Source organism: Poecilia reticulata, linkage group LG6, assembly GCF_000633615.1.
Source record: "Poecilia reticulata strain Guanapo linkage group LG6, Guppy_female_1.0+MT, whole genome shotgun sequence".
In the NCBI taxonomy this organism is placed as follows: domain Eukaryota; kingdom Metazoa; phylum Chordata; class Actinopteri; order Cyprinodontiformes; family Poeciliidae; genus Poecilia; species Poecilia reticulata.
In genome coordinates, this window is record NC_024336.1 from 7,893,130 (window position 1) to 7,913,826 (window position 20,697).

Below are 20,697 nucleotides of genomic sequence, written 5' to 3' on the forward strand. Positions count from 1 at the left end.
TTGGAGTAGCTGTTATTTCAGATTTTTGTCTTTTTTAAAACTTTAATTTCTCTGTTTCTGACAGAAAAATTATACTTTTGGACCATTATTCTGTTTTGTTGTGGATGGCAGGTACCTGGAAGAATTTCTGTTGATTCTTTTTGTTACTTTTGATTATCAGTTATTTTGCATAACCATAGCAACAAGGTGGTTTACAACTGGGAGTAGCTGATTAACATGGCAAAAGCTGAAATAGTACCTCAATTGAAGCCATAAATCCTTGATGAGCTGAAGTAATGCTGCAATCAAGGGTTGTTCAAAATGCACCAGGGGCTTCCAGTGAAGCCAAATAAAGACATACACAGTGAATAAGTGGACAACTCAAGCAAACCCAGTCAATTTATCCTGTGTGCGCAGTTGCTGCCTTTATTTTGGTACAGCATTGACGTTACCCTTCTTGCCTTATTAGAGCAAAAAACCATTTAGAAAGCCCTAATAATCTACAAGTGCTGCTCTTCTTAACTGATAAAAGGGTGAGCACACACAAGCTCTTTATGGCAAAGACGTGTAAAAACATGTTTTATTAGATTTTGCTCTGAAAGGTTCAGCATTTCTCAGTCCTTGAGAAAAATGTCACATTTTCAGTGTTATTTGTTCCCCCTGAATACTGTTTTCCATCAATTTGTTCAAATGGATCATGAGGCACATAGAGAGAGACACAGTGAGCAGTTTGCTGGGAGACAATGGTGAAAAGTACCAGACACCCGAGTGCGGTAACTGAGTAATTAACTTTTCTTTTCTTTAAACCAGCATGATGTCTGGAGGAAAATAATTAGTAAAAAAAATGATTAAATGATTGCAATGACGTTCTGTTCCTGTATTTATGATTTGACACATAGAGGAATTATTAGTTGACGTCACTGTAGAGTGTCAGCAGCCACTCTACTGACCACGTCCAGCGCAGATCGTCTCCCAGCATAACTCCCACATGTAGCTTTGCAGCGTCTGCTGATGTCAGAGGTTTATTCATTCGTTTTGTCTCTGTACCTCACACTACCTCTGCTTCAACTTGCTGCACTTTGATTTCAGCTGATGGCTTCATTTCCAAAATTGGAGGAAATGATTTTACTTCATTTGTCCTTTGCACACTTAATATTAATGCAGTTATATATATATATATATATATATATACACAGGTCTAGCAACTACGGTAAGCAGCCGCCAACTTCATTTTCGCCCGTAGAAGAAGAAGCACGCGGTGCATGCTGGGATAGTTGTCAGAACGCTGGTTTGTAATCTATTAATAAAGTTTGACTGACCTATCTACCTACCTACCATCTAGAATCAGGTCGTCTGCAGGTCATTTAGCACCACGTTCTCCTCCAACATGCTGTGTGCGAAGGGAGAAGGGTGACCATCGTCTGGCCACGCCCCGGCCCAGTCGCAGAATGCTCTCCTCACCTCTCCTGTTTTGTTGATATTCACTTTAGTGCAGCTCCATGTAGCATAACGTAACTACAGCCTCTACTGTAGCATCTATTCTATGCGCCTTATAATGAGGTGCGCCTTATATATGAAAAAAGTTTTAAAATAGGCCATTCATTGAAGGTGCGCCTTATAATCCAGTGCGCCTTATAGTGCGGATAATATGGTATATATTTTTTTATTTATTTATTTTTTTTATTTATTATTTCTTAAGACATTCACACTTTAGTAAAACCATGTTCTGATGCCCTTACTCACACCGTGGGTATGTTTGTCTTATTTAAAGGGACTCGACATAGTGAGAACTGATGGTCTTACCATTAACAAAATTTACTCGCAACCTTGATGTAACTCGTCTGGTTACATCATTTTAAATATTAAACCAGGTATTATGCTCAAAACGCTACTCAAAACTTGGGCACCATTTTTAGCAAATACTCCTCTCCTCTTTCTTGAGGAATTTTTTGGATGGCTTCTTTTGATCTTCCCTTGAGTCGGTATGTGTTAAAGTAGTGCTAGTCTTACGCTTAGCACAAATTTTGGATACTTTCATTGTGTCTCTTGCTTGATTCTGCACAGTCAGCATTCTGTGTGAGCACAAACTGATGTGCATCAGTGTAAATCAGAAACTTCTATTCAGAGTTTTAATATTAGATTTTTGTGCAATGATGTGTTTAAATGCAAATCCACAACATACATCAGAGGTCTAACATGATGCATGAGGTTCAATGATGTTACTGAGATAAAACCTACTTCAAAGAGCAATAGGCACCAGATCATAGTCACCTACTGAACAAATGTCCCTGTAAAATTAGGAACAGCTCATTCTTTAAATGTTTATATATAGTAAGTGGATATTCATAGCTACTTTGATCTACTAAAAATGATTTAAAGCTGAGGTATGTAACTTTTATAAAAATAAACACATATATGTGTTTTTTTACATATCTGCTATAATTATCCCTTTGCTGTGACATGATAAGTATAATCTGTGAAAAAAATCAAGCTCATCTGCCTTATCCCAGTCCATCAAGTACTAACCTTAGACATTCACAACTGTGTCAGAAACAACAAGTCAGAGCCAGGAGGAAGCCTACATATAATAAAAACAATTGACCCAATAAGTGTTCCTGTGAGGTGCCATAGACTCTGTTATTCTATAAAATCCATCCATATCAGAGCTCAGGATGGTAGGTGCCACTGGAAGGTACACCATGGCAGACTTTAGTTATGGAATAAAATGGGGTGATTTATCACAATAATGCCTTCTTTTTGTGTGACAAGGCAATTTCACTGTCCAAAGGTGTTTTTGTTTTCCTGCTTTCCTCTTGAGACTGAAGGTTGTTTTTAAAGTAAAGCAGTGCAAACAGAAGGACCTGAGATCAGAACAGGAACATGTGAGGGAGATTTATTAACCCCCCATAATCCCCACTTCAGTTAGGTAGTGTCAGCTAGGGAGGTGACAGTAAACAGAGGAGACAAAGCAGAGCCCATTTTTACACATACAGACTGTGGTTTTAGTGTTCATCATTCTTCTCTGAAGAGATGACTGTAGAAGGTTGAGCTATGAAACACACTGCCTTTAGAATTTCTTTCCCTTCTTTAATCCTTTCATACAAATTTGACATAGCTGTCTGTCTATATCAGTAAGATCAAAATCAGATGGCAGATAACTTGAATTACTTCAAGGTTTTTGCAAAATCACAGTTTACTTTAATCATCTACTATAATCGAGCTTAAATTTCATGCTGTAGTGGTTTGGACTCACAGTAGTTGTAGAAAGAACAGGATTTTGTCTGACCTGCTTTGCTGCAGCATTGGGGTAGTTCCTGTGTATATTTTTTTATATTCACCTATTTCATATTTTTTGATGCAAAGAGAGATATTAACCCGTTCATGCATAATGGTCACTACAGTGGACAGCTATCTAAAAGCAATTTTCTTGTGCTTCTTGTGGATTTTTATGCCATAAATGCACACAGGTCACTAAAGTAGACACTGATGCATCATAACATACTCTGTCAACTACTGGCCATTAGCTGCAAATGCAAGAACATTTTTTTGTTAAATCCAATATGGCCAACAGACAAAAAAGCATGCCAACCGACCCCGTCCCTCCTACTATAGACAACTCTTGCAGGTAAAAAAAATATTGTGACATCAGATAACCCACAAAGAACAATACTACTGATGTATTTTTCAAATAACTTTGTATTTGGAGAAAATTACAATTGATCACCTAAAAAAAGAAAAAAAAAAAGAAATTACAAATTTTGTGCTTTATCCATAGGACATGTTTTGTCCCTATTCTCAAGAATGACTGAAACAATATCTAAGAGTATCCTCTACAAGTTTGCTCTTTCTGCTACATGACTTGTGGCAAATTGCATGAAATACTTTTCTAGATGTGCAATGCATTAGCATCAACATCTGCATCAGCAAATAGTGGTTTATTTTTTAGATCCATTACTATGTGTTTTCTAGTCACACTGAATCATTTTATAGCATAATCAAGTAACTATGTTATCTTCAGTTGTTATGAAAATGCTATTCATATCAAATTTGACTTGGTAAATTAGCAACTCCAAATTGAGCTTATGTCTCTTTAAGAAAGCCCTGCTCGTTCTGAAACGTCGCAACATCACTCACTGAACAACATTTTGTCCAGTGTTTCACTGAGAAGCAGCACAGCAGATGTTCTGTTCCACCAGGTGTTTGCTAATTGCTGCCAGTGAGTTTGAAGAAGCTGATTGGGCTCAGAGGAGCAGCTGCGACTGGAAGGCGGGGCTTGGTCCACCCAGGCGTTTTCCACAGCTGAATGGTTGCCATGGAGATTAAAGGATTTCTCAAACATGTGTGAAAGAATCATGGCAATACTCTAGATATGGTTTTGATGAGGGAATAACATTATGACGTGATGCAAAGAATTGTCCAGAAGAAAATCTAATTAAGTAACTGTTTTAAATCACACTCAACTGTTCAGGTCAGCAGATCAGAAGCATTTTTTAATTCGTCTTCTTTTTGCATATGCCTTGAGATTACCAATATTGTTAATTGGCACTGTAAAAAGAAACAAAATTTAATTAGATTTCTTTTTTGATTTGGTACTTGTCTTTCATTAAAACTGCTAATCTTCCATTTATCAGAACATTAATGGGCTTGTTGCTTGATGAAGAAATGAATCTCCTCATCCATATCAGAGTTTTTGAGCTTGCCTGAGGCTACACATAAACATCAGGGTCAAAAGGGAACTGTTGCTGTATGTGGTGCAGTGTGGAATAATTCCACCAGACATTTCTGGGTTGGTAAATGAATCATATCTAACACATTTATATATCCATTGACCTGAGTCAGTTAGTTGTACTGTGTAAGAGAGATAATTAGATGTGGAGCTTTAATCTGAGATGGGACTCAGGATGTTTCAGATGACAAAATGAGCAGATTGGCTAAAATGAGTCGCCCTCATTACAGTCAGTCTTTTCTTACAGACAGCGCTGCTCTTTTAATGGTGATCATGTCCCATGGACTCGATTTCCAGACCCATGACAGTAATGTGCTTACACAGAAAAAAGCCTGGGGTCTTTCTCATGTTTCACTGCTTTGAAGTTCTTTGAGGTCATGAACAAATTTGTTGTGTAAACAAAAACACATTAGTAGACCGCAGACATATATGTATGTGTGTGTGTGTGTGTGTGTGTGTGTGTGTGTGTGTGTGTGTATTTATATGCAATATTGCTACAAAGTTGCTTTGGGACAACAAAATCAATGTTTTGGCCTGGCCATCACAAAGCCCTAATCTCAGGCCTTAAGAGAATTTCCGTGCAGATCCAAGGTGTGTGTGAGTGAAGTGGTCTACAGTCGCAGGCTGGAGTTTTTGTTTCTGGATTCTGGATTTGGTTTGGTTTCTATGGTTTTGGGTTGCAGTGCATTCTATAAGGAAACACAAATATCTTTTAACTGGTTACTTCTTCTGCACAACAGGAAGTTTTACCAGGGTAGACCTGACTTTAATTTGCCACTTGACCGACTGACTGGAATTTTGTTCAAAAGATAAATATAAGGCTGTGTGATGGAGGTACGGAGCATTAGCAAGCAAAGACAGAATGAGACATTGAAACAGATCGATGAAGAAAATATTGTTTACTTTTTCTGGCAATCCCTGAACCTTCACTGTTTTTTGATAATCATGTATTGTACTTTTTACTCTCATCTATATTGATCAGAGGCTAACTAAAATCTGGGTTCAAGTTGAGGGCCACCCTTTCTCTTATCAAATGTTGCTTATTAAAAGTACCTTTTAGATGTATATTGTCCAATTTTCTTCATACAAATGATTAGCTTTCTCAAATGAGCTTAGAAGACATCAGGCTTTAATAAATACATTTATTTAATAACAACACTTTATTTTGTTGTTTTTGAAAAATGAATGCTTGTTCTGTATGCATGCTTTCTCTGAACGCTTTTGTTTAATTTCCAAATAAAACACTTTTATCCCAAGCTGTCAAAGCAACTCCAAACTCTTCCAGTGAAAATCTAAAGGGTTCATTTTATGCCTAAATGTTACAAGAGAAAAAGAAAATGCATCTTTAAAACTGAGTCATACTCCGTCACACACTCTGATGCAAGCCCAACCTGTAACTATCCTTGATCAGAGCTGACGGTGAAGCCCTCACTGCAGCGTCCATGCTGGTGCCTCTCATTTCCCCACCCAGTGAAGCTGCAGTGTAATTACATTCAAATTGCTTGTTAAAATTCACACATCACCTTTGAGATCTGTGGGGGTTCTGCCTGTACATTCCATCAACTAAAACATTTCATCAAATAACTTCAAACATCCAACCAACTCTTGATCCGAGCCATGTCCGTTTCCGGTCCCTCGGGGATTGGTGTGTGTGTCTAAGATTTGTCTCTGCTCCAACACACTACATCCAAATTGTGTAATTATTTCCTCAGGATGCCATCATGGATTCAGGGGCCTGTGAATGACCTATTGACTTATATAAGGTGTTGTGAGCAGGGTCACATCTATACAGGGCCAGTATGAAATATTCATAAAATTACACCTTTTTCATTTCAATATGATTTACAAAAAAGTTCAAAAGCATAATATGATCTACTTGTCAGTTATTTAAAACAAAGTATTAACAACTTCCTGAATTGCTGCTAACCTAACAAATTGCAACTGTTAAAATAGTATCTATAACTTTAATTAATTTATTTATTAAAGTTAAATAAATTTGAAATATTTTTTTTGCTAAAAAATCTATTATTTTTTAACAAAAATAATAGATTTCAGTCATTGAACTTTCTGCTGGTGTAGAAAAGCTGCAGTCTGCACCTTAGCAGATGTGGACCCTTAACTGACTTGCAGTTTGCCAGCTACAGCTGTAAAAATATCATTGCCATATGAGGAGTGTGTGAGAGCGAGCTCTCTCACACACCTCTTCAGGTGTGTGACTCAGTTCTTTTGGAACTTGAGTCACTTCCACCAGTTCTGTCTGGAGGAATGGACCAGAAGCTATTGTGAGAAGCTTGTGGAAGGAAATATAAGGCTCTATGATGGACGTACGGAGGTACGGTTTGACCCAGGTCATACACTTCTTAGGCATTGCTACCAGGCAGTGGCTCGGTAAAGGGAGCCACTGCCTGGTAGCAATGCCTACCAAGCAGTGACCCTGCTGGTCTAGGGGCCCTGACCAGCAGGGGGCCCTCCACAATTTAATTATTTATATTTTGTTCATAGAAATAAAATTAAAAAATCAGGGTCCTGTCAAATACAAAATGAATCATATTGTATTTTCAAATATTGTTTTTAGCAGTAAAAATGTTATGTTACCCCTCCCAGACCAAAAAACACACATCCGTTTTTGCCCTGAACCCCCCTGTGTTCCTGCTTGGAGCGCTTGAGAGTGACGCTGTATGCAGCTGCAGTCAGTAGTAACAAACGACTGTGCCAGTTACTATGCTGCTAAGAAAAGTTATAAAATCAGGTTTTCTAAAACAAAATAGAGAGAGGGAGAGAGAGAAAAAGGCAAGAGTGTTAATTTATAACCCAGTTTTTCTCTAAGAGAGGTGGGTAGACTATGTGAGATTATCAACCATTTAGCATGGTTAGCTACAAACCAGGGCCGTGCAGAAACCACTAAAGGGGCAGGTGCTCCAAAAAAAAAAAGGGCACATCTAACCGCATTCTAGGACAGAATATTAACAAAGCCACTCAGCTTTCAAAGTTTAATAAACAATGATAAATTAGAAAATTGTGAGATATACAATCAAAGCTAACGAACATCTCTAAACAGAGCATACAACTATGCATATGTAAGATATTTTATTGGTAATTTCTTTTTGCGGGTCTATTGTGTTATAGGAAAGTATTGCAATATTCAAACCTGTAATTTAGCAAGATATGTAAATCAGAGCTGGGCCAGACATATTTTGTCTTTACAGAATTACACTATTAAAAATAWAAACAAGGGCACAATGCARCCTTTTAGTGGACTGTAATCTATAAAAAAGAGCTGCCTGTTTGCTGCARTGGAGATGAAGATGGTCCATTCAGGAAAGCAGAGCTGCATCAAACTTTAACATGGAACTGCAGAAAAAAAACAAAAGCAAACATTGAATTGTTAATGCATGTCACAATGAGAAAAGCCTGCTGAGTTTTGCTTAAAAAACTTTTTTAAACATTTAAATTCCACATTTGTCTCATGAAGTGAATTTTTTTTACAAAACAAACTTATTTGCGCTTGTCAGAAATCTTTTCTTGATATTCTAAGTTTTTGTTGACTCAAAGTTTTGCTTGTGATTCTCACATGACGTCGTGGGCAGGACGCAAAATCGCAACAACAGATTTCTGATGTGTGCAAATAAAAGTTTATGTTTGGCAAATAACTTTTTATGTTCACGAGACAAAAATGTATTTAATTTAAAAAAAAAGTTTTTTAAACAAAATGATTTGTTTTTTAAAAAATGAATCATTACAATTACAAAAGTTTTGATTACAATTTTATTTTACTTAGCTGAGGTTAGTTTTTTTTTTCCTCCATTGAATAATTGGGAAAAAAAATGTAACTTCATACTCTGCGAATCAGACCCTAAACTTAAAGTCTGGGTTGAGTTTTTTCCCCTTCATTAATTACACACTTTATCTCTATCACGGTAATTCAGGGTGAGTTATTTTTAATTCTAAATGAATATCCTTGTTGGACTTTTATTTAAGTGTTATTCTCCTTCAAGATACATTTACCTAACGCCAGAATAAATCCAATATACATTATGCAGCAAAGGAAATTAGAAGATTGGACATATATCCATTATGGAGATGATAAGTTTTGGACGGGCGACGTGCCCCTATTGCATAATAAATACTGAAGAATGACCGCTATCATTAACGGTACAGGGAAGAAGCTTTTAGTTATCTTGTTTTGCTAGCAAAATCGTTAGCTAGCAGCTAGCTAATAGCGCAACAACAACAGCCTGATATCTGTATGATAGAAATACTGAATCGATCGATAAGAACAGTTTTTCCTCACCTGGCTGTTTCCTCCCGCTCAGTAGTTCTTCAGAGAAAGGCAGACGCAGAGGCCTGTCAGTGTCTGTTGTATTTCATTACCTCTCTGCTTATACCGCAACTCCGAGCTGAAGCAGAAACGATACTACGTTTTCCGTCATCTGACAAGTAGCAAGTCTACTCTACTTTATTCACCAAAAACGTTTTTTTATTCACCAAAAACGGTTCTATATTTTGGAATGTTCGCTACTTTGAGCTCCAGTTAGCTGCTTTATCYCACTGCGCGAGAGGCAACTGCGTCATGCGTCACGGGCAAAAGGTCAAAGGTAACAAGGTGACCGGAGGGCTTATTATGTACAAAAATTAAAAAATAAATAAAAATACAAATAATTTTAGTACATGTTATGTGTCAGAAGAGGGCTTAGAAAATAATACAAAAATAAAAAATTAAAATTGACCAAAAGGGCACTTGGGGGCAAGGAGCAAAAAGGGCAAGTGCTCAAGCACCCCCAGCACCCCCCTCTGCACGTGCCTGCTACAAACTACTGGTTGCCTCCATTTCATTAGCATTTAATGAATGAAGGAAAAAAAAATACCAACATATTCATATATTTAACTTGTCCCTTGTACCTTTTACCACTTAACAACAGGTGAGTCAGTCAGCAGCACTTATAACCCACATCCCACCTGACCCGTCCTCCCCTGAGTGAAATTAAAAGTGCAGCATGTCACTTTTAAGTAAAGATGTGCCGATCAGGTTTATTCCTGCCGATACCAATACCGATCACCCATGAGGGCCGATCACCGATACCGATCACATAATTATTATTTTTTTTAACATAAACACTACCGGTTACATTATGTGGAAAAAGGAACCATGAATTCACCTTAATTAAGACAAAAACTTGTTTTTAATAACTTTTTCCAAGAAGAAAACTAAACAAAACAGGCTTCACTAGCAAGGACCACGCTGCAGAATACAGATTTAAATATTTATTGAGGATAAGGAGGGAGGAGAGGAGGGGTGAAGGAGAAGGGAAGAAGGGATGGAGGGGTGAATTATATGAAGTCGGGCAGTGATGATGATGATGGTGATGGAGGGCCTGCAAGTGAAGACTCGAGTGGGGCTTTGTCTTCAGGACACATCTTGAGTATATACCGGCTCACTTAGGATCCCCAAAAGAGTCAGAAATTAAATGCAGCTGAGGAGAGAGTGAGCTTGGAATAAATCTTTAAGGTTGTTACGAATGTACAAATGGTAGGCTTGCGAGGACCAGCGACCCAGGATTTGGATCGTGTGGTCTGGGACGCCCTGACTAGATGCGGACGAGGCTGCGCCGATGCGGAATGAATGGGCGGAGTAATGATCGGGTGAAATGCCTGATAACAATAAGACCTGGCGGAAATGAAGGGAGAACCAGAAGCGAGAAGCTTGTTTTCCTGGTTCAGACTGAAAACACATGAAGGCTCTGAAGAGGCTAAATAATGCAAAGAGCCAAAATAAAACCTCTCAACATTGCCAAAAAAAATCAAGTATAAAACTTAACATTCAAAGGCAAAAACAGGTTCCAAATCAATAAACAATCCTGAGCTACTGAATGAAAACTTCCTGATAGCATGGCGGCTAGCTGATTACTGCTAGTTCTGAGTGGCTGTTTCTGACTGAGCGGAGTAATTCTGCAGAACAGGGAGGAGATCGATTCAATTATTTTTTCAGAGATTATTTGTCTCATGTTAGGTCAGCAAAAGTTTTAATAAGTATGTAAAATGTATTGTTTTAAGTTAGATGCTGCAGCTTTAAGCAGAGGTTCGGTGTGAGAGTCACTACCAGGTGGAGCAGAAGCGACGCTCCGTCTGTGAAATATTACTACCTGTAGCGCGTAGCAGCGGTTCAACAGCGAGAGCAGAACCAGCGTCTTACATCGCAGCTCGAAGGCTTAAATTATTTTGGGGGTTATTTGTTTAGCTTTCTGACCGTCATGCTAATCCAGGTGAGTGTTTGTAGCTGTGAGCTGCTTTACCTGCTATCTGATCACTCCTTATGTCTTTTTTACTGCAGTGAGCCTTGATGTAGCCAAACTCCATCAAGTATGGTATTGTTTTTATGCCATATTAGATTCGTCGTGTTGATGCATTTTGACCTGCTTCACCCCACGTGCTTCAATTTTCCGCCGCAAMACGCAAAYTTCCCCATTCACTCAGTGCGTTATAGTTCCACATCGCTTAGTATTTGTTGCTGCGCGTTTGCGCAGAGTGAAGGAAAGAGGAGACCAGCTGCACAGACAGGCTGAGAAATGAGATGCAGGTGATCGGTTTGTGTGATCGGCAACAAGAGACCGTGATCGGCGATCACCGATCGTACACTTTTTCACGCAAATCGGCCGATTATGATCTGTGGCCGATCGATCGACACACCTTTACTTTTAAGCCGTTTTTGCACTGCAAGGAACGGAATGGCACGCTTCGGCCCGGTTCCACCCGTACTGCAGCCCTGTTGTCGAAGCTGTACTGACATCATTATTTTTGAAACTAAACAATGGTTTCGATGCAGCGGCCGAAGCCTTTTCCTCAGAGATGCGGCGGAAAACTTTCTCATTCCTCGTTGACCATCTAGCTCATTCTGTACTTGTTCATCAGCGAGTAAGCGGAGGAAAAAAATGACCTCATCATGGGACCAGGTAACAGCACAATATTGAGGGGAATTCATCGCAAATTAAAAATAATAATTAAAATATTAAAAAGAGCACTCTTTACAAAATACAGTAAGAACAGTTTAGTGAGAGCCAGCTAGACCTGATCAACGGCTGACTGCAAAACAACCAACGGCTGACTTTAAACCAATCAGCTGCTGATTCTAAGCAGCACCGCTTGGCTGGCCCGATTGGAAGCATAGACATAATATAAAGGCGTTTTTGCACTGCAGGGAACGGTACGGTTCCAGCCCTGTTGTGTATGCATACACTGAGGGCCATCGAAGCGGTACCGGACGTCATTATTTTTAAAACTAAACAATGTGGTTTGAGTTGGTTGTTTGCCAACTGCCGATTTAATAAAGAAGAACAGTTACTACTACGACGACAACAACAATGGATGACATGGATTTAATTTTGCTGCTCATCAACCTCATACAATTAATTAAATTCCGCCAACAAGCTACCCTCAGAAGACAAAATGCTGAACGACTACTACGTATTTCCAGGAGAAATATGGAAGAAAAATACCGTAGACTGTTCCAGACCATCTGGCAGTACGAGGCTGAAGATGCCAGTGCAAGACGAAATAGGACAGTGAGTAAATGGATACTAATGTTTCCATTATGTTCTTGCCTGATACTGTGCTACAGTTGCTTTAAATGGATACTAATGTTATTTTTTTCTTACTTGATACTTTCATTGCTACAGTTACTTTTATCAGTAAGATGTCATAAAAAAAAGAAAAACTGGATTGAATTATTTTATTAATATTTATTTATGTATTTATATTTATTATGTATAAATTTTAACATTTTTTTAGATCAGTTTTCACCGCCTCGGGGGACCAACGGTTTGGGCCATTAACCGAAGCTCACACTGGTGGGATGTTATAGTTCCAGGTTTCACCGATTCACAGTGGCTCCAGAAACTTTTGGATGTCGGAAGACACAATAAATTATCTGTGTGCAAGATTATGCCACGTTTTAGAGCGAACAGATACCAACTTTCGAAAATGTGTGCCATTGAAAAAAAAGAGTCGCAATTACTTTATGGAAGCTAGCTATAGGCTCGGAATACCGGCGCATCGGACACCTTTTCGGAGTGAGTCTTACAACAGTGTGCGCGTGTGTCCAGGAGTTCTGTGCTGCAATACAAACTGTATTAGTGCCTGAACTGATTGAAATCCCCAGTGCAGAGAGATTTGAAGAGATGGCAGCATATTTTGAGAACCGCTGGGGTCCCCCACAATGTGTTGGTGCGATAGATGGTTCCCACATACCTATAATAGCTCCAACCACATACCACAGCGACTTTTTCAATCGAAAAGGGTGGCATTCTTTGATTCTGCAGGGTGTGGTGGATGGAAGGGGTTTGTTCTGGAATATTTGTGTAGGGATGCCAGGGAGTCTACATTGAGACTGTCATCACTCTGGGAACTGGCCACACAAGAAAATCTTTTTCCACTACATACTAAAGAAATCGGAACAATCAAAGTTGGATATTATGTCATTGGAGGCTCAGCATATCCTTTACAGGACTGGCTTATGAAGCCATACTGTACGACTGACAACAGAACAACAGAAATTCAACAGTAAACTGAGTCGAGCTCGGGTGGGGGTTGAGCATGCTTTTGGTAGATTAAAGGGAAGATGGCGCTGTTTATTGCAAAAAAATGAATGTGACATGGAGCTCGCCAAAGTTATAGTGACAACTTGTTGTGCACTGCACACCATATGTGAAAACCACGGTGAGATATATGACAACACATGGGATGTATCTGCAGCTGAATATAACCCTGCAGAGGCAGTGCCACGTTGTTCAGATGGGAGAACATCTGTACGAGATGCTCTTGTTCAGCTACTGCAAGATAATGAGTTGGTTTTCTAGAGGTAGATCTGACTGGAGCTCTAAGGTTTATTTTGTTCACAGGTAAATTTCAAGTGATGTTAAACAGCAGGCCTCTGTCTGTCTGAATGTCCTGAAAGTAAACTGTTTTTTTACATGCATGTCAGGTTTGCACATGTGAAATTTTTGTCCATCACTTCTTTGTAAAATAAATCAAGAATACCTAGATCAGTTTTGTCTAACTATTAATTTTACAGTCTTGTCAAAAGATTGACATCTTTTGTCACATGTTCTCCATTTAATTTATTTCGGGACTTTGACTGGGAAATTCTGAGCATGCGCTTACTTGTATATTTGATTGTAGTCTTGCTGGAAGGGAAATCTCCAGCTTCCTCATTCCAGCTAACAAAAATATGTTTTTCACATGCGCCAAAATGTTATGTTTCATTGTTGTTTGACCTGTGCTCATTTTCTTTGACACCAACATGGCTTGTTTGCACTTATTTTTATTTGTTTATTTCTCATCAATGTCTTGATGAGAAATTATTATTATTATTATTATTATTATTATTATTATTATTATTATTATTATTATTATCCTGCCTCTTCCTCCAGAACAGAAATACTACAAATACTAGTATTAAAATGGTTGCATTATATGCAAAAAACCTTTTGTCACATCTATGGCTGATGCCATTGTTTATTGTTCCACATTGTTTTCATATTCATCTTTATTAAATCTGTGTTCAAACTGTCATTATTACTCATGTTTCTCAGAATGAATACATTTCCTCTGAATAAGACATGTCAGTGCTTTGTCAAATATAAAACAACTCTTGCTTACAGATAAAGTTCAAAAGCTAAACAAATCAGTAAGCAATGGCATGTCTTGACTTCAGACTGTAAATAAATCTTGCATATAATACTTTGCTTACATGAGCTGTTTGCAAGTAAGCAGTTTTTTTCAATACTAGACATAGACGAGGAAAAGCTTGGTTGCTATGTAGGTTTTTAATAGGGTACACCTGTGTTTTTTATGTCATTATTGTTTAAAGAATAATTATGTAAAACTTGATTTGGATTTTTTTTTTAGTTTGTTCTTCAGACTAGATTTGCACAAGAGGTTATCCTATTTCTCTTACCTTGTAGACACTGCTTTGGTATCAGTAAATGAAAAGTGTATCTTATGTTTTCCCCATCCAAAGCTCTTGACAAAATGGCAAATTTTATCTGTGTAGCAGCAACAAGGCGGTTTGAGCATATCTCAAAGAGAAAACTCTTATAAAGCTACAATTAAAGATTTAAAGTGTAAATGAAAAGAAATACAAAGGATGAAGATGCTATCAGTTTATTATAACTTAAATTTATTACATAATACATATTTTATTTTCTCATATTAGCAGTCATAACTTCAATTAATTTTGCTAAAGAGGAAGCAACAACTGCGTTTTGGGCCACTTCTTGATTCCTTGCATCCAGTTCCTCTCGGCGGAAGGCGTTCTCCAACCTGCGAGCCTCACGTATGTCCTCCAGCAGGATGTTTACATGGCGGCGGTCGCGCTGTGCCCGATTTTCCTGCTCCTCTTCTCTGATGGCCAGAATGAAATCCGTGTTGGCTGAGCATTTGCGACGGCAGATACAACGACCTGAAATAAATAAGAACATTAAAACAGATATGTTTATGAAATAAATTAATCAATACATAAAAACCAAGAAAGACCAAACATAATATCCATTGCGCCACGGTCATGTTGGTCTGTCGTGCTGGAAGAAGTGGAAGCCAGACCTGGATGTAATGTCGGAGAGTCCTGGGAATCCATAGAGGGTGTACAAATGTCTTAGGTTACCGAATTTTCTAAAAAAAAATTAATAATAAAAAAAATATATATCAGATTGATATTCACCAACAAGCCACGAACAAGACAATGCACACTACAGCCTTACAACCTGTTTTGCAAGCATAAAATAAGACATTACAAATAAGCTTTTATAGCTAATTGGCTCAAAGTTAAACGGTGACACTGTACATAAAACTCACCATTAATCATGTTCTTCAATAAAAAAGAAGCCGAATCGAGGGCACTTTCCCTGCCGTTACTTGACGGCCGACGTCCATAGATGGTTTCCATTTTATCGTACCACCGCCAGTCTTTCCGACCTCTTCCACTCCGACCATTGTTGTCCTTAAGGTTTTAGAGCTTAGTTCGCGGTTCTTCATTTTTCTCAAACTTTTTCTGTTTTGATCAACATCATGGGGGACTTTGTCATGTGTAGTTTTATTCACCTTGGATTAGATTGAAATACTTTTAGAATGCACTAAAGCCTTGAACCTTAATACATTAAAACCAATGAACTGAGGGAGTACTTTCCTATTTACCAAGACACTTTATTGTACATAGTGCATCTGACTATGCTAGAGAGATGAATACAATATAAAACATGCCATCCGTTATATTACTGCAGGAAGCCAACAGGAAATTCTTAAAGCAGTTGACTTTTTGAATCAGTTTATTACAATTAAATTACTACTTTTACAGTCATATAAAAATTATTTTCACATAACATTTTCCTCTTAGGCTCAATAGAAGCTGATGTCTAGTTCATTTTAAAAGGTTTTAGAGTAACTGATAAACTTGCTGCTGTGGTCGCGCGCAGCAGACTGCGTGCGACCACAGCAGAGCCTTTTTACCTGAGAAAAACGTGCATCGTTGTCTTACTGAACAAAAATCCCCCCAAAATGTCAAAATTAATTAAAAAAAAGCCTGAATTACTTTGTGTAAAATAATGCTATCTGTTTGACAACATCGTCCTGTTAACCTCTTATGCACTCTTACACAGGATGCGGTCTCATGTTGCTCCGTGCTTGTTTGTGATGAATGCAGCATTCGTGGCCAGGGTGTCGGCTTATTTCTGCTCAGTTGCCTGCACAGGCTAAGCTTAAGCCTTGTGGTGCAGATAATGACAGCTGGGGAAGGAGTGGAGGACTGAATGAAAAGCAGTGGGGGTGGTGGGAAGCTGCGGATCTAGTCACTCTGTCCTGCCATGCCTGTATTTACCATCCTTCTGTGTCCTGCAGAGTCACACGAGGGGGCCTGCTGCTCTGCAGCCCCTACACTGTTTACAAGTGTAGGGCTTATTTTTCTCCACAAACCAAGGCTGTCCGCATACAAAAGTGGCATTTGGTGCGCTGGAGTAAGCTTTTACCACCTGGGTTTTTGTGAGTTGTAAAATTGCCTGAAAATCCAGACATTTTCTTTGAGAATAGGTATTCTTCCAAAATCCAATAAAAATAAGGACTGCCGAATTTTAGCATTTCAGGATTTAGAAAAAATGTCAAGATGCAGCACTACTACAGTTACTCACAAAGTTACTGGAGATAAACTACTAGAAAGGATGTCATGTCCACATCAAACCATAAAATATTTTTGCATGAAACAAAAAGTCACACGTAGTCTGTGCCGTGAAACTAAGCAAACTAAATTAACTCCATTAATTCTGAAAAAAACAGTCAAATAACCAGCTAGTGCTGAACAAGGTGCAACTGCCCGATATTATGCATTCAGCCAAATATCGGGCAGGTTGTATGTAAGAGTTTAAACATGCATGTTTTTTAACCTGGTGTAGGACCAAGGTCCTCTAAATGGTCAATTTGGAGGACATGTATATTATTTACAGAATATTGACTTTATTCTGTAAATAAACTCAACATGTATTCTCTGAACATCTGCCAGAGCCTCTAATTCATGATCCATTATCACACACACTGGAAAGCAGTTGCTATTGGCTGTAGGAGCCAGATACTTTTTACATGATCCTGTTTCGAGTATTAATAAATAAAATTACTTTTCTTGCACTATTTTTCATGTTTTGTGTAACTAAAACATGATGCTGCATTTCCATAAAATATTTCTCATGAGGTATTTTATGTAAATGCAACATCTAAGGACAGAAGTTGTTGCTTGATTATGTGAATTAGGGGGTGTTGCTTTCTAGGGGCAGAAGGAAAACAATGTGCCAGAAGATATAGATGATGAAATGGTGCAGATGTTCACAAAGGGATAAAACAAAGTGCTTCAACCACTTTAACCACTCCTTGTAAAGCTTTTATGTCATGCTCTCTACACCTGCCATACCCAGTTAGGAGACTGTGCAGAACATCTGTTGAGGCATGTGGGCTTTTTTCAGAACCCTGAACAGGTGGGAGCTTTGGTGAGCAAGTGGGACTTATGGCCGCTACATAGAAAGATGCTTTCTGTCCTACCTCTTCCCCACTTATTTCAGAGAAATATGAACTGATTAGATGCAAAGTGCTCTCTGGTTGATCAGCTAAACTGTTTAAAAGCACCAAGTCATTTCATCCAAGGTTGGAGCATACAGGGGGAGGAACATTTGCACAACCTCTTTGGGTTGCCATGGTTCAGGCGCTCCCCTCCCAGAGGAACTGAAGGTTTATTCAGTAAAGTGGCCAAGAGGCTCATGGAAACTCTGGAGGTGCTGCAGAGGTCAGGTGGCTCAGGTTGGATAATCTATCCTCAGGACAACTACAAGCCATGTTCTCTTCAAATGTGACCCTTAAGTCAGAGTGGCAAGAAGCTACAGGAAGTCCCATGTAAAGTCTCTCACAATCCTACTATCTACACATCACAGTAGCTTCCCAGTAACACTTGTTCACATTTTTATTTCTGAAACATTTTGAAAACTATCTATTATCTTTCTTCCACTTTATGATTACTGTATGCTCTAATGTTTTTTGAACTTTTGCATAAAATCATGTCTTAGTTTGTGGTTGTGATGTAAAAAAAAAAATTGTTTAAACATTATGATTATAGTAGGACCCCCCCACCCCCACTCAATCTGTTGCTTGTATGCTGGTATTGGTCTGTTTTAAGTCGCATGTAATTTCTGCAGCTAAATCTGCTTTGTGTTTTTTGAACGCAGACCTCTGTCATAAAATATAGGGTCAACAGCGTTCAGTCGTGTCAAGTGTATACTTGTTTTGTTTGTTTATTTCAATTCCAATCCCTTTATGTTGTTGCACCTACAGAACACGTTCAAAGATTGAGGTGGGCTGTATAAACTGGATTTTCTTTCCATCATGGAAAAGTACATTTTTGAGTTAAATGTGGACTGGAAGTGGAAGAATTTCATGATCTCAGTAAGACTCATAGTACTGCTTTCTGGAGACCTTGAGGGGTCTCATGGTCTCATATCCTCCAGAGTAATTTGTAATTTCTGGCTTCTCTGTACCCAGTGTCCTCTTCTGCATGAAAATAATTACTTACAATATTGTTTCCATTTCAAACAGCAAAGGTTTGAGCTTTTTGCCTGTGCGTTTAAATGTGAACAGAGCGTTCCTCATGCCCCCGGACGTAGATGATGCGTGTCCCCACTTCAGAGGGATGCAAGACACAGTCAGTGGACATGAAACAAGCGGAGTGGAGCTTGTTTGTGGACTGCCAAAAGTAATTAATCCCTTTTCTCAATGAAAATTAATCGGATTAAACCTTCTCCTGGCCCACTGAATCTGTCCCTGTGTAATGTGCGGACACTGCATCTCTTGCTGCTTCTCCATCCTGCGCCTGCTCCCGGAGTGCCTCGGTCATAAGCTGGATTCACTGGGTTCTCTGCAACAATGGGCAGCACTGGGACTCTAGAGTGTAATCATATTCTCCTGCTTGTCTGAATGCTTGTCTTTCACGGATGGGAAAAGAGCTTTGGCCACTTGACCAGTGCTGTACTCCGACCTTTGCTGGGCATGCTGAAGAGCCTGGAGAGGAGGGCAGAGAGAGATTTGTTGATTAGAGTTTCATCTGTTTGTCTCTGGCCGCAGGTCAAACACATGTTCTCGTGATGTTCTGACCTTTTCAGCAGCATTCAGATTAGCATTCTATGCCCTGTGCCCCTCTTTCCCTGTAAGTGGGTTATGGGCTAACATCCTGAAGAGGCTGACTGTGAAACATCCACTTGTTTCTTAAGCCCCTGGATGTCTGATGGCTCCAAATGTTCCAGTCCTCGACTGATATACACCCATGTTTAATTGTGACCTTGCAGGAATGTTAATGTTTTAAAGTTGCCTCTGACTAATGTGTTCATTCAGGCATGTTCTGACCTACTTCCAACATTTCACATTTCCTGCAGTATTTAATTTTCATCACACTACAGCACATTATGTTTTCTCAACTCTTTTATCAAGTAAAGTAAAGAACTTAGAAAACATACTCATGGCTTTCTGTCCAGCTGTGTGCAGTATTGGCATACACAGGATGGCTGCATGACTCTGTGCATGAGCCTTATACTGCATTCTGCTTATACAGCAATGCCAGTATCAGCGGTCATTGCTGCATAAGCAATCTAAAGTACTCTCATCTATTCACGTGTTCTCTGTGGAATGTAGCTTAAATTTATTTGTATAACATGCTTATATGCGAATATTTTTGTAGAACACATCTAAAATATTCAAAAGAAAATGCAGCTTGGGAAACTGAAACACTTTGATGCTACTTCATTTGCACTAAAGTCCGTATGAAGTAGCACCAAATCATTGCAATGCCGCAATGATTTGCAGCATTGCAGATTTGCAATGCCGCAAATCTGCGAGTGCCATACAATGCCATGAATCCTTGTTGCTGATTGGTTGTAAGACCATGGATGATAGCTTCTGCAGCAGAGCCAAGGTAGTTTCCACTGTGTGTATCAATGCATGTTATGGTATATTTGGTGTTGAAGCTATTAAAATACGCAATTATAAGCGTGTTATAAAGAGTTTCTAGTTTCCCTAGATTTCTGTTGGTTGGTTGTGGGCTCAGACCCCTGCAAATACCTGGGGTCCACAGTATAAGAGATATAAGATTCTGGGAGCAATTTTACTGAAGTAGAATAAATATTGCACCAAAATTATATGAAAAGGTGCAAAATGTTTTTTTAGTGACTCTTCTCTGTGCGCACCGCATCATTCCGAACATTAAAAAATATCACAACAGAACTAAACATTTTTTAAATATATGTCCCTAATCACATGCATCCAGTTATCCAGTCTTGACTATCAGTCAAGGACAGTCAAGTTAATGACTGTTCATGTCAGTTCAGCTCAGTCCAGTGAACATCTACTACAGATTTAGTAGCTCTAACCAGCAGAAAAAATGGAGAAAACACAAAGACATAGATCAGAATTACTTTCTATGACAA

General features: G+C 38.8%; 1 protein-coding gene across 2 annotated transcripts in view; it reads left to right on the forward strand.

The window, feature by feature from the left end:
- The window catches only part of tsnare1 (T-SNARE Domain Containing 1), a 125,750-nt gene that overhangs the window by 30,679 nt on the left and 74,374 nt on the right, over window positions 1-20,697 (forward strand). The window contains exon 1 of one of the 2 annotated variants that reach the window (XM_008411051.2): window positions 12,032-12,261. The exons of the other annotated variant lie outside the window; for it this stretch is intronic. The gene's annotated coding sequence lies outside the window, so the exon portion shown is untranslated. Of the gene's footprint in view, window positions 1-12,031; window positions 12,262-20,697 lie in introns of those variants that run through there. 2 annotated transcript variants of the gene reach the window in all.